Source organism: Rhamphochromis sp. 'chilingali' (genome assembly GCF_963969265.1).
Source record: "Rhamphochromis sp. 'chilingali' genome assembly, chromosome: 16".
Classification (NCBI taxonomy): domain Eukaryota; kingdom Metazoa; phylum Chordata; class Actinopteri; order Cichliformes; family Cichlidae; genus Rhamphochromis; species Rhamphochromis sp. 'chilingali'.
The window spans coordinates 32479306-32494011 of NC_137943.1; positions in this window are offsets into that span (position 1 = coordinate 32479306).

Below are 14706 nucleotides of genomic sequence, written 5' to 3' on the forward strand. Positions count from 1 at the left end.
GAAATTTGCAGACTTGCACAGTGTTGAATTCTCCCAATTCTTTGAATCTTTGGGCTGAAGGAGGGACAATACTCGGTGTATAAATGCTCAATCAACAATCATTTATTTCCATACAATTCAACAGTCAGAGCATTACAACGTCCGGACGGGAGAGATGCTACCAGAGGGTCAGGCACATGTCTCAAAATGGTGACGGGTTGCTCAGCTTTTTATAGTCTCTAGTGGCCCCCAGCTAGTCGTAAAAGCCAAAACATCACATTTTTTCTCTGTTACAGCGCCTAAGTTATGACCTCGGCAGTTGTTTCTCTGCTTTCTGTAAGGTGGGGGTGTGGAATGTGGTCTATCTATCTCCCCTGTCTTTAGACACAGAGTCTCCTGCTTACAACCTTCTCTTCATGATTCAACAGTTAAGCATGTCAAGAAAACAGTGTAACACATTCCCAGCAGATCAAGGATACAGAGTGATGCACATTTATCTAATGAACTAATATGTGAATATGTTCTGTTAACTCAAAAGTATAATGAGAACTAAACTACATACAGCTCACACACTCTATATTAAAGGGTATAATGTGATCTACAGCAGTATTCTAATTCAACTACTTTGATTACATATATAAGGTAACATATAATAACAGAATAATCTAATAATTCCCCCTTTTGATCTCTGAAAGAGATCACTTACAACATGCACTCCAGGGTCGCAAGGTCCAGGTTTTCTTGATCCTGAGGCCCTCTGTCCCCCTTTAACGGGTGGACCATATGGGGGATGACCTCTGTGTTCACGCAGTTCAGATGCAAGCAAAGTTAGATTTACAACCATAACAGCAGTTACAGATGACTCTCCCATCACTCCCCAATTCTCCCACAGCTTTATTTTGGTGCTCCAGTTTTCCACTCCCATTTTAATGCCCCCTTATACCTTTCAAATGTACTTAGACTAGAACCTCTGTCTAAGGAGCTTTTAACCTTCATTTTTATTGCTGCAGCTACCAGTGTCTTCCAGTTGGGTGATTCTCAGCTTCTTTCTTCGACCTCCGGGGTTAGACCACCCTTTAGTCATTGCACAGTTCTGGGGATTATTCTGCCCCGATTTCAAACAAAGATCTGTGTATTTTGGGGTCACCGGCGTGTCCCCCTTTTTGCCAAGAGCCTCTCGAACCTCGTTGGTCTGGTGTTCCTGGTTTTCGCCAACCCCTTCATGGTTATTGCTGTGTCTGTGGGATCCATCTTCTCCAGGAGCCCAAACGTCATGACACTTGACCCCAGTTGCTGTCTCGGCAGTCCCTACATCTGTCCCTGCTGTGAAGGGTCCTCACATCTCCGGGTCCCCGTCTGGTGTCTGTTCCTTTCTCTGCAAGAGACAGAAAACCAAAACACCTCTCTCCCTAGCCTTGATAATCTAATATTGTTATCCATTGTTCTTCTAATGATTCAAATTTGGTTTAAAATATTATGTTCAGAACCTATTCTAATCATAATCTATGTGTGTGTAAAAGAAATCAAAAATTAATGAACCATTTCTAAGTCTAACACATTATAAGCTTAAGTTTTACCATAGCTCAATTATTAAACACACAAATAAAGTCATAAAATGTTCATAACACCATTGTTTGATGTTCGGACTCAACTTCCCCCTTTTTGACACACTCCCATGTGTCAATTCATTGGAGCTAGACACTTAAAAGAGAAGGTTGGTGACATCATATCTGGTAACTGGTCCATCCAGAGCTGTAACATTTTGAAATGTACATACAACAAGCCAAACCACACCTTGGTCACACCAACCCTCTTCCGCCCCGAAGATGTCCAATGCCATCCTAGTATGGACTGTCAAAAGTGGCTTTAACGCTGACTATCCTGACAATCCATTTTATAACGTTTCCTGGTCAGAGTTGCCAATCTCTGCACCAGGGTTTTAAACTTTTCGCCATTTCCATTAGTTGTTATTTTTATTTAGTTTCGACTCCAGATTTTCAATTTTTACCAGTTGTAATTAGTTTTTACCAATTCTTTGCTAGTTTAGTCTAGTTTTTATTTTCTGAAAATCCTTAGTTTCAATTTAGTTTTATTTGTGTTTTGCAAAAATTAAGTGTAACAAAATCCCAGTTCCATCATATCAGTCATTCTCTTCTGGTTATCCTTGGGTGTTGAGACTAATAACTATTAACTCTTGCCGCACCGAGTGGTCCTAATTTTGGTTGAAGTGAATTGATAACCTTTTGAAGGCGATTGTTTCACACCTTTATTTAGATGTCCCAGTCCTGTTGTCTCGGGATACATCACGCTGCCTTATCTGGGGTTAGCTGTTTTCTGGGGATGCGGGTTGAGTGGGTGAGCTCTTCAAGGAGGGGGAGTGTGCTCCCCCTGATGAGGTCTTCTAGGTAAGCTAGGTTAACCTTCTTGTGTGGGCTTTTCAAGTGCACTTTAAGGTTAGTGGGACTTTTAGTTTTATAAATGTCCCTCATGACCCCCTGATGACCCAGTATTTCATTTTTGCACACTGTAGTACACATTTTAGTTTTTGCTTGTAGCTCGCATACTCTACTTGCCACTCCTCTAAGTCCTGATGTTTCTTAGAGAGGGCAACAGTACCTTTAAAATTATATCACATGTGTGGGGGTGTGGCCTTGCCAATTGTTTTGCCCACCTTTTCAAAATGGCTGGCGTGCCCACAAGCACATTTCATGGAAAAAGAAAGGTAAGCTTGATATTTACATTTAAAATGTTTTGTTAAACTCAGATTTTTATTTTATTCTTTTTGCAAGTACCCCTCCTCGGTGGCGAGAAACTGTTGGTGTGGTCAAGTGGGTGCTCTAGAAACAAACGCTCAGGACAGAACAGTTATCAGTCATGTACTTCCTACAAATTTTGCATATGTTTTATTTCATATTGATCCTCTGAGTGTAATGGTACATTTTAATTTGAATTTATCCAAACTAAACACAATATTTTCTTTATTTACTTTGCTCTTGTTCTTTTGCAGTACCACATCCTATCAAATGTCCCTGTCGATTATATTCTACATTTAATAACTTACTATTTCAAGTGAGAACCTAAATCATGTGGACCAATGTTTATTATTGCACATCTCTATTCTGAATGTGGCCAGTCATTCATAGGTATTGTTCAATTTTGGCGATTTTCCTCTATAAAATTTAATTGACTTCTTTACAGTGGCCTGCTGTGGTTAATAGTAACATATTCCAGTCATGAGTGGTATCAAAAGTCTTCTCCACTGTAGCATTTGGCATTCCCAATAATATAACATGATACCTTACTCAAAACACAGCTAATATAGCACAGTTTTCTTAATGCAAACATCGGTAACTCAAAATCAGCAACCACAGTGTTAAGTCTGCAGTTCATACTTATGTGAAGCTAGAGTCTCCTCCTCCAGTCTCTCTTATCCTCCTGCTCCTGAAAAAACAAAACAAAACAAAGCGAAGCATCCACCCTTCTCTTGTCGGCTGGGTGAATTGTTTATGAATTGTTTATTGGCATTTACTAATCCTAAAGTGGGTGCAGTCATTGTCTCAGTATCAAGTCAGTCAAAACTTTTAGTCGTCAGTCCATCACAGTCCATTCACATGCATACCTCCATACACATTCATACCAGATGTTGCTGATAATGGAGTCTCCTGCGCAACCTATTCGAGCCTCCATCACCAGCAAGATGACGTCATCATTTTAAAGGAAAACAATTCCTTGTTGTTTTTTGGGCCGGATTGACTCGGTGCAATCCTTTTAGATCAGTGTTCCCTATAAGTGAATTTCTCCCAAGCCAATTACAATCATGGAGAAGCACACTTTGCAACTGTTTACAGTAATAATATTTTATAGCGCTTTAAATTTCAATCTTTCAGGCCTTGTTTAAAGAGCTGATTGTTAAATCATGAACTCACAAAATATCAACATATCACCACCGGTGGATCACACCTCTCAGATGTTTTTTCTCCAGTGCACTGTAACAAAAACGAAAACAGACGTAACCAACAAAACACTAATAACAATAACATAAACTAGGGCCCGTTGCAGACATGTCCAAGCATAAAACTATCCCTCTCTCGCTTACGAGAAAGAACACAAGCCAAAGCTCACTGATAAAATCAAGCTAGCGCTAAACAAAACCAAACAATCAACCAGAAATTCACAGGAACATTTTGCTTCCTGCCGGGACAATATTGTGTGGGAATGAGAACCTCAGGTGCCGTAACACCTTTTGTTCCTCCTTGAATTAAAACTCAATGCATATGAGTGCATATGAGAGCATGAGGGTGGGAATGGATGTTTGTGTCTGTGTGTGCCTGTATGTCTGTGTCTATATGTCAGGTTGGGTGTCAGGCGCCACCTCTCTGGGGACATCTCAGGCCCTCCAAGGTTTGGAGGCCTATCTCCCCCTACCACCACTTCCCCTGCCAGTGGCGGACCCCCTCAGACATCGGTGCGTTGGTGGTTCTTTGTGTCCGGGGATGGGCGTCCAGGTACACACCGGCTCACTCCTTGGCGGCCGCTTATCGGGGCCTGGAGCCTGGGGCTCGCTCGGGCCACTTCGGAGGTGGGGTGCCCCCGGCCTCTCGGCCTGGGGCTCGGTCACTCAGGCGCAGCTGGCTGCCGGCGGAGCTCACGGGCGCGTCACTGCAACTCCCCCTGGCTTCTGCTCCGCGGCTGCTGAGTGAGCCCTCATCTGGGACTCTCCTCAGCTCTTACTGGAACAGTGGCCCAGCTGCCCCTCTGTGGGTCTTCCTTGGTCTCTTGTGTTCTGGGGGCCTCTGGATGTCTGGAGTTTTGATCTCCTCCACACCTGCTTCACGCCCTGGAGGACGGGGCGGTGGCCCCCCCACACCCTCTAGCAGATTATTACAAATCAAATCAAATCACTTTTTATTGTCACATCACATGTGCAGGCACACTGGCACAGCACATGCGAGTGAAATTCTTGTGTGCGAGCCCCACAAGCAACAGAGATGTGCAAACACAACAACACAAACGAGCAAAATACAAGAATGGCCAACCTGAAACTAATAAATATATGTACAATATATAATAGTGTATGCATTTCTGGATGTGTATACTAAATATTTTCCTACGTGTGTGTGTGTGTGTGTGTGTGTGTGTGTGTGTGTGTGTGTGTGTGTGTGTGTGTGTGTGTGTGTGTGTGTGTGTGTGTGTGTCATTTCTCACTCACTCAACGAGTGCACGTGTTCATGTGTGTATTTCACTTCATTCTGAATCTGTGTGTTTGGAGACGTGTGTGTGTGTGTGTGTGTGTGTGTGTGTGTGTGTGTGTGTGTGTGTGTGTGTGTGTGTGTGTGTGTGTGTGTGTTCATCACTTTCCTGTTCTGGTGTTCTGGGTAAACCACGGCCTGAAGCATGCCCTGGGGTCCTGCCCCCCTCCTTTTCAGTTTGTTTGCGACCATTGCTGCTGCTGCTGCTCAAAATTCAGTCCGTCCTGGTTCTGACCCCAATTGGGGCAGTCCTTTCTCCAGTGTCGATGTTCACCGCAGGTGAAACCTGCATCTTCTTCTGTGTTTTTGTCCATTCTGAGGTGCCTTCTGTCCTCAGTTACTCCTCTTGTCTTGGTCACGCCCTTTTTGCCGCCCGATCATCCGTGTTGGTCCATCACTGTCCTGCACAGTGTGAATGCAAAGTTATCAAGGTCAGCATTCTTTCGCTCGGCCTTACTTTTCATTCGGGCTTGGCGGGCGTCTCGTCACAGCTCTGTCAGCTGACGCAGTCTGGGAATTTTCCCCCGTGTAGTGAAACGGGCCTTAGGTTTAGTGCTCTCTGTCTCTGCTGCATGAGATCACATTCCTGCAGGTCTGTTGACATTCTCAGGTCGTTGTTGTGGGTCCAGCTGTTGCAGCATTTGGTCAGTGTCACGTATGGGGGAGAGCAGGAGTCCAGTCAGCCTCGGCTTTCAGGGCCGGCAAAGCAGCCTGTAATTAAATATGTATAGAAAAAACAAAAACAAAACAAAACAAAAACAAACAAAAAACAAAAACAAACGAACAGGAAAATGTTGTTGTGTTGGCTGTGTTATTCAGAGGGGAGACACACCGGGACCAGGCCCTGTGTCAGCCTTCTCTCCCCCTTCTCTGTTTTTTGTCTCCCGATATAATCAACTCCTAACCCACCAAGTTGACAGGACAACACCGGTATATGTTAAAATTCTTAAGATCATGTTTAAAAGCCCAAAAAGGAACTTTCTTTCATTCAGTAATCACTTTTATTAATCAATCAACAGAAAACATGTCACAATTTGACTCTTTTTACCACTAAATTTGTTGTGTCTTGCCTGGTTGGTTAGACCAGTGTTCCTTTTTTTTTTTTTTTTTAGTTAAATTGTTGTCCTGCAACCCAGAGGGTTTCTTTGTCAGTAATGTATAGACTTCATCATTTAAGTATGTTAATTTTTCTTTAACCTTGCTGGAAAATCTTCACGTGTTCATGAGTGTAAGCTGTTTCTTCATTGCGTGTATGTGCATTTGTATAAAAGCAGGTTAATTTTATCTTTTCTCAAACTAGGCGTTACCTTAAAAGGAGCCTTTCTCTCAGATTTCTCTGCTTGTGTGTGTTTTTGTTTCACCTTTTGTTGTGATGCTCCGGACGCCTTCCCAACCTCCACAAGTCCGTTGGCCCCAATTTTATGTGTTAAAACTTCTCTTAATTTCTCCTCTAATTCTCTCCTCGCTGCTGTCTTTTTCACAGCTGCTGATTCGTGCTGGGTGTGGTTCCCATTACCTATAATTTTGCTTCGGCCGCTGTGCTTGTGGGGGCAGTTGGTCCAGGTCCGCAGCTTCCTGTATTAACACACTAAGAGATTTATTTAATTTCATTTTCATCACATGTTAAACAGATAAGCAGGCAACACGCCTACCTTGACAGCGTAAACTGTACGCCAGTCTCCCAACACATTCCTCTCTCTACTCCTCCATAATTCTCCACTGCACACCTCTTACTATCTCTCCTTTTTATTTTTATTACACCACAGAGTAATACACCCAATTATGCCCGTCTATCTCTATGTGGCTCCAAATTCCCTCTTTATTTTAATTTCATACTCGTCAGGGGACAGGCACACAACAATTTCAACCACTGAAACGAGGAATTCAACCTTTTTATATTTCTTTACTAATCTAGACTCAACCTTTGTTCGCAAAATGTGTCTTGTTCTAGTCCGGAATAAATGTGAACCCGTGATTACACGGCCGTTCCAGTGTTATTTCCGTAGCTATGCGGGGGCCCTCACCTCCCCAAGTCACCACCTCGGCACCCGGACGCCGCCGGTCCTGGCCGCGCGTCCACGAACAGGAGGGTCGCCACTCCATAGGCAAAATTATTTCCACAGGTACACTAGGCATCAACCTTTGATCCTAAAATGTGTCTTTGCTCTAATGTCCTCCTAATCAAACACATCAACCGTCACTGTGTTCACGCTTCACACTTCACACAAAAAACACACTCAGAGCGCGCCTCACTCACACTCAAAACAACACCTAGAGCGTGCTTTACACACAAGACAGCACCCAGAGCGCGCTTCGCAGCTTCGCACACACTCTCACTCAGAGCGCGCCTTCACACACACACACAACACTTTTCTTCAGCGGGAATTTTACACAGAAACCTCTGAGCTCAACTATTAGATCTTCTTAAAGCACACTGCACCATAGACCAAAATACCCCTTTCTCTGCGCTTATGACCGCCACAACAGGGCAAAGTCGCATCATAAAAGTGATGCTTGCATCCCCGAAGTTATACCTGACATCATAAACCAGGTTTTGCTCTATGTACTTCTTGGCAAGTAAAATTTTACTTTGTTTTATGACCGCAGCCCTTAAAAAAAAACTCGACTGACGCCACAAACCACCGTCAAACCTCTGTTCAATGTACTTAAAACTAGCACCAACCACTACTGCACTTCACGGCCGCACCACCGGAACACGCCGTATCATAAACCAAACCTACGGACGTGTTTCGCTCTCGCGTTGCCAGCGTTCAACTGCACCGTGAAGCCAGCATCTGCTTTTCCTTAAATCAACTTCTATTTCATGGCCGGCAAGAGCCAGGACGTAACCGACACCATAAACAAAATAAACAAACCTCGACTTCAATGTACTGGACTAATGGCCGCGTCTTCAGAAGAAAATTCTAATGTATTATTGCTACAGAAGCCAGTATTAGACAAAATTAAATGTGGAAGGTAAAGTGGCTGCAACTAGTCCAACGTAGTATGTTATTAGTATCTCGGTAGAAGCAGTTTATTTAACACACTGGAATTCAGCCTCAACTTATGTTGTTAGTATCTTGCGCCAAAAACCAGACACCGACAAATTTACTGTGAAAATACATGTGACTCAGCGAACAGATTAATTTGGAAAGCCCAATATGCACATTTGGTATTTATAATACAACAGGCTGTGCTTACCTTTTTATTTTTGGACCGGTCCTCTGTTCACCTCGCCTCACGATCTCACCAAAGGTCAAATCTGCACCTCCTCAGCACACCAAAGATCCGGGTCACACGGCACCAAGTTGTTGAATTCTCCCAATTCTTTGAATCTTTGGGCTGAAGGAAGGACAATACTCGGTGTATAAATGCTCAATCAACAATCATTTATTTCCATACAATTCAACAGTCAGAGCATTACAACGTCCGGACGGGAGAGATGCTACCAGAGGGTCAGGCACATGTCTCAAAATGGTGACGGGTTGCTCAGCTTTTTATAGTCTCTAGTGGCCCCCAGCTAGTCGTAAAAGCCAAAACATCACATTTTTTCTCTGTTACAGCGCCTAAGTTATGACCTCGGCAGTTGTTTCTCTGCTTTCTGTAAGGTGGGGGTGTGGAATGTGGTCTATCTATCTCCCCTGTCTTTAGACACAGAGTCTCCTGCTTACAACCTTCTCTTCATGATTCAACAATTAAGCATGTAACACATTCCCAGCAGATCAAGGATACAGAGTGATGCACATTTATCTAATGAACTAATATGTGAATATGTTCTGTTAACTCAAAAGTATAATGAGAACTAAACTACATACAGCTCACACACTCTATATTAAAGGGTATAATGTGATCTACAGCAGTATTCTAATTCAACTACTTTGATTACATATATAAGGTAACATATAATAACAGAATAATCTAATAACAGAGATGGTAAAATTATGATGACTGATAACGGAGACAAAGACAACAGACGACGAGGACAGGGAGGATACAGGGACTGACAGAGACAGGGAAGAAGTCTTATTGTGACGAGAAAAGTGTATCTTGGCTGGCTGGGCAGCTCTCTGGGTGCTCAGCACCCCCAAAGCTCTGATCCTAGAATCGCCCCTGAACCAAACCATGTCCATGCTAGCCCCTCGTTTAGAAATAAGGTCCTTGATTTGTTTTGACTGGTCTTTGTCTTTTCAACTTTGCCACTACAACATCCTGTGTAGCAGTGATAATGCATTTTACCTTTTTTATAAAAGGTGTACATTGCTGAGTTTGTATATTATAAAAACGCGTGTATGGGGCATGTTAAAGAAATATAGTCACTCCCAGTAGCGGTTTTTGATACGAATAAGAAAAGTTCAAAGCCATCAGGTGCTCAGTTTAGAAAAAAAGATACAAATAGAGGAGGAGAAACGAGCAAAAGATACAGGTAAGCAGATGTGTCATTGGATAATGGCAGGTCATCCTGAAACAATCAGAATCAGATTACTTTATTAATCCCTAAGGAAATTACAGTGGGGCAAAAAAGTATTTAGTCAGCCACCGATTGTGCAAGTTCCCCCACCTAAAATGATGACAGAGGTCAGTAATTTGCACCAGAGGTACACTTCAACTGTGAGAGACAGAATGTGAAAAAAAAATCCATGAATCCACATGGTAGGATTTGTAAAGAATTTATTCGTAAATCAGGGTGGAAAATAAGTATTTGGTCAATAACAAAAATACAACTCAATACTTTGTAACATAACCTTTGTTGGCAATAACAGAGGTCAAACGTTTACTATAGGTCTTTACCAGGTTTGCACACACAGTAGCTGGTATTTTGGCCCATTCCTCCATGCAGATCTTCTCGAGAGCAGTGATGTTTTGGGGCTGTCGCCGAGCAACACGGACTTTCAACTCCCGCCACAGATTTTCTATGGGGTTGAGGTCTGGAGACTGGCTAGGCCACTCCAGGACTTTCAAATGCTTCTTACGGAGCCACTCCTTTGTTGCCCGGGCGGTGTGTTTTGGATCATTGTCATGTTGGAAGACCCAGCCTCGTTTCATCTTCAAAGTTCTCACTGATGGAAGGAGGTTTTGGCTCAAAATCTCACGATACATGGCCCCATTCATTCTGTCCTTAACACGGATCAGTCGTCCTGTCCCCTTGGCAGAAAAACAGCCCCATAGCATGATGTTTCCACCCCCATGCTTCACAGTAGGTATGGTGTTCTTGGGATGCAACTCCGTATTCTTCGTCCTCCAAACACGACGAGTTGAGTTTATACCAAAAAGTTCTACTTTGGTTTCATCTGACCACATGACATTCTCCCAATCCTCTGCTGTATCATCCATGTGCTCTCTGGCAAACTTCAGACGGGCCTGGACATGCACTGGCTTCAGCAGCGGAACACGTCTGGCACTGCGGGATTTGATTCCCTGCCGTTGTAGTGTGTTACTGATGGTGACCTTTGTTACTTTGGTCCCAGCTCTCTGCAGGTCATTCACCAGGTCCCCCCGTGTGGTTCTGGGATCTTTGCTCACCGTTCTCATGATCATTTTGACCCCACGGGATGAGATCTTGCGTGGAGCCCCAGATCGAGGGAGATTATCAGTGGTCTTGTATGTCTTCCATTTTCTGATGATTGCTCCCACAGTTGATTTTTTCACACCAAGCTGCTTGCCTATTGTAGATTCACTCTTCCCAGTCTGGTGCAGGTCTACAATACTTTTCCTGGTGTCCTTCGAAAGCTCTTTGGTCTTGGCCATGGCGGAGTTTGGAGTCTGACTGTTTGAGGCTGTGGACAGGTGTCTTTTATACAGATGATGAGTTCAAACAGGTGCCATTCATACAGGTAACGAGTGGGGGACAGAAAAGCGTCTTACAGAAGACGTTACAGGTCTGTGAGAGCCAGAGATTTTCCATGTTTGAGGTGACCAAATACTTATTTTCCACCGTAATTTACGAATAAATTCTTTACAAATCCTACCATGTGGATTCATGGATTTTTTCTTCACATTCTGTCTCTCACAGTTGACGTGTACCTCTGGTGCAAATTACTGACCTCTGTCATCATTTTAAGTGGGGGAACTTGCACAATCGGTGGCTGACTAAATACTTTTTTGCCCCACTGTATGAGTATTTAAAGTGCCCAAAAACTATTTTCCACATCAAAGGAAGCAGCTTAAGAGGATTAAATTCTATTGTCACGCTTAAATTCATGCAATACTTTTCTGCATTTTAAAGACAATATGGAGTACACAATATGAGACCAGTGTCACCCCAAATTTAACTACAAACTCTAAAATCTGGTGGTGGTTACAGTTGCTTCAAGAAGAAATGGTAAAAATAGTAACAGTAACAAACTAAACTCCAAACAATACATTATGTTACAGATTTTAATATTAATTAGTCAGTGACACACACACACACATAAAACTTTATGTGTGTGTGGGGGGGATGTTCGCCCAGGGCGCCAAACAGGCTAGGACCGCCACTGGTAACTCCCCTCAACAGACTTCCGGTGCAGAGTTAAATAATGATTGTAAATATTTAAAAAAAATAAATAAGTGAAAAATAAAATCCCACACCCAAATTATCTGGGCCTGGCAGAGGTGATTGAGGTGTTGTTGTAAACCCCGATGGGTTTCAGTGAAATCTAAAATATTGATATTGCTGCTCTTTTGGAAAGGCTGCCATGTGTCTCTAATTCAAGAGTTGCATTTTCCAGACACACTTGACGCTTCCAAACAACCTGCCACCTGTTTACCTTCTTTATCCTCACCTTTCCCAGTCCTGGTTATGTTGCAGGTTTCTTCCTGTTTTCTCACCACTGTTGCCAAGTGCTTGCTCATAGGGTACTGTTGAATCATGGGGAGTGTTCCTCTAATAGAGATATTAGACTTATTAAATGCCTTGAGATGACTCTAACTAACTAGCTTAAAAAGATAAAAGCTTTCTTCAGTTTGAGCAAAAACTTGTAAGTGAAAGCAGCTTAAACTGAGCAAAGGTCTGGGGGTGCTCAATGTTGTTTCTTTTTGCTGCCCACACATGTAACCAACACTGCTCCACTATTTAGTTTTTCTCATTAGTAATGAAAAACTGTCTAAAGCAAACCCTGTGCTCCTCTGACTATGGAACTCATCACATTCTGTGGTCAAAGCTTTGAGGCTGTATTGGTTAATTTCTACCCTCTAGTGGTGAAGCTGTTTAATACAGCTTTATTTGGTTTAAGTTTGAAACACTGACACCTGAGTCATCCTGCAGCCAGCATGCATTTTAGATGCATCTTCATATATCCTGAAATTATTCTACTTATTCAGACTTACAAACATGGCAACATTTCTCTTTGTAAAGTTGATGGTACTTTGAGTTTTGTATTTTAGATTATCATTTGGACTTTTAGTCTTTAGTTCTGCTTACTTTTGTATCCTGGGTTCTCTTTACATTTTGAGCACTGGTTTGTATTTACTTGTTTGGGGTGCAGTTTAGTAGAGCCTCCTCAGTCTACTTTTGTTTCTTGTTAAGAATTTGTCTCTCTCCCATTTGTTACATCCTGTTTTAATTTGATACACAGTTGTTTCTTGTGTCTTGCATTTGACACAACAAGACAAGCTTCCTTTGTCTCTTTGTTCTTGATTAATTTCAGATGTTTTTGTTTCCCAAGTGTTTCCTTTCCCCTATTGTTAGCTGTGTATGTGTATATATAGTCAGTTTCTGTTTGTCCTTTGGCAGAGAGTCAGTTTGTCATTTCTCTGTTTGGTCCCAAGAGTTTAGATTCTGCAGCTTTCATGGAGTTTTAACCTAATTGGTTGGTTGGTTTTACCTTGGTTTTGTCTGTGGGTCTTGGACTTTGATAGTTTTTGCCACCCCTATTACCGACAAAATCAAAATAAAATGTATTAGAGTCAGGGTGGACATTGTTCTAGATTTTTGTGTTTCTATTTTTTTGAAACTATTGAAACTGTCTACAGGGAGTGCAGAATTATTAGGCAAATGAGTATTTTGTCCACATCATCCTCTTCATGCATGTTGTCTTACTCCAAGCTGTATAGGCTCGAAAGCCTACTACCAATTAAGCATATTAGGTGATGTGCATCTCTGTAATGAGAAGGGGTGTGGTCTAATGACATCAACACCATATATCAGGTGTGCATAATTATTAGGCAACGTCCTTTCCTTTGGCAAAATGGGTCAAAAGAAGGACTTGACAGGCTCAGAAAAGTCAAAAATAGTGAGATATCTTGCAGAGGGATGCAGCAGTCTCAAAATTGCAAAGCTTCTGAAGCGTGATCATCGAACAATCAAGCGTTTCATTCAAAATAGTCAACAGGGTCGCAAGAAGCATGTGGAAAAACCAAGGTGCAAAATAACTGCCCATGAACTGAGAAAAGTCAAGCGTGCAGCTGCCAAGATGCCACTTGCCACCAGTTTGGCCATATTTCAGAGCTGCAACATCACTGGAGTGCCCAAAAGCACAAGGTGTGCAATACTCAGAGACATGGCCAAGGTAAGAAAGGCTGAAAGACGACCACCACTGAACAAGACACACAAGCTGAAACGTCAAGACTGGGCCAAGAAATATCTCAAGACTGGTTTTTCTAAGGTTTTATGGACTGATGAAATGAGAGTGAGTCTTGATGGGCCAGATGGATGGGCCCGTGGCTGGATTGGTAAAGGCAGAGAGCTCCAGTCCGACTCAGACGCCAGCAAGGTGGAGGTGGAGTACTGGTTTGGGCTGGTATCATCAAAGATGAGCTTGTGGGGCCTTTTCGGGTTGAGGATGGAGTCAAGCTCAACTCCCAGTCCTACTGCCAGTTTCTGGAAGACACCTTCTTCAAGCAGTGGTACAGGAAGAAGTCTGCATCCTTCAAGAAAAACATGATTTTCATGCAGGACAATGCTCCATCACACGCGTCCAAGTACTCCACAGCGTGGCTGGCAAGAAAGGGTATAAAAGAAGAAAAACTAATGACATGGCCACCTTGTTCACCTGATCTGAACCCCATTGAGAACCTGTGGTCCATCATCAAATGTGAGATTTACAAGGAGGGAAAACAGTACACCTCTCTGAACAGTGTCTGGGAGGCTGTGGTTGCTGCTGCACGCAATGTTGATGGTGAACAGATCAAAACACTGACAGAATCCATGGATGGCAGGCTTTTGAGTGTCCTTGCAAAGAAAGGTGGCTATATTGGTCGCTGATTTGTTTTTGTTTTGTTTTTGAATGTCAGAAATGTATATTTGTGAATGTGAAGATGCTATATTGGTTTCACTGGTAAAAAAAAAAAAATTGAAATGGGTTTATATTTGTTTTTTGTTAAGTTGCCTAATAATTATGCACAGTAATAGTCACCTGCACACACAGATATCCCCCTAAAATAGCTAAAACTAAAAAAAAACCTAAAAACTACTTCCAAAAACATTCAGCTTTGATATTAATGAGTTTTTTGGGTTCATTGAGAACATGGTTGTTGTTCAATAATAAAATTATTCCTCAAA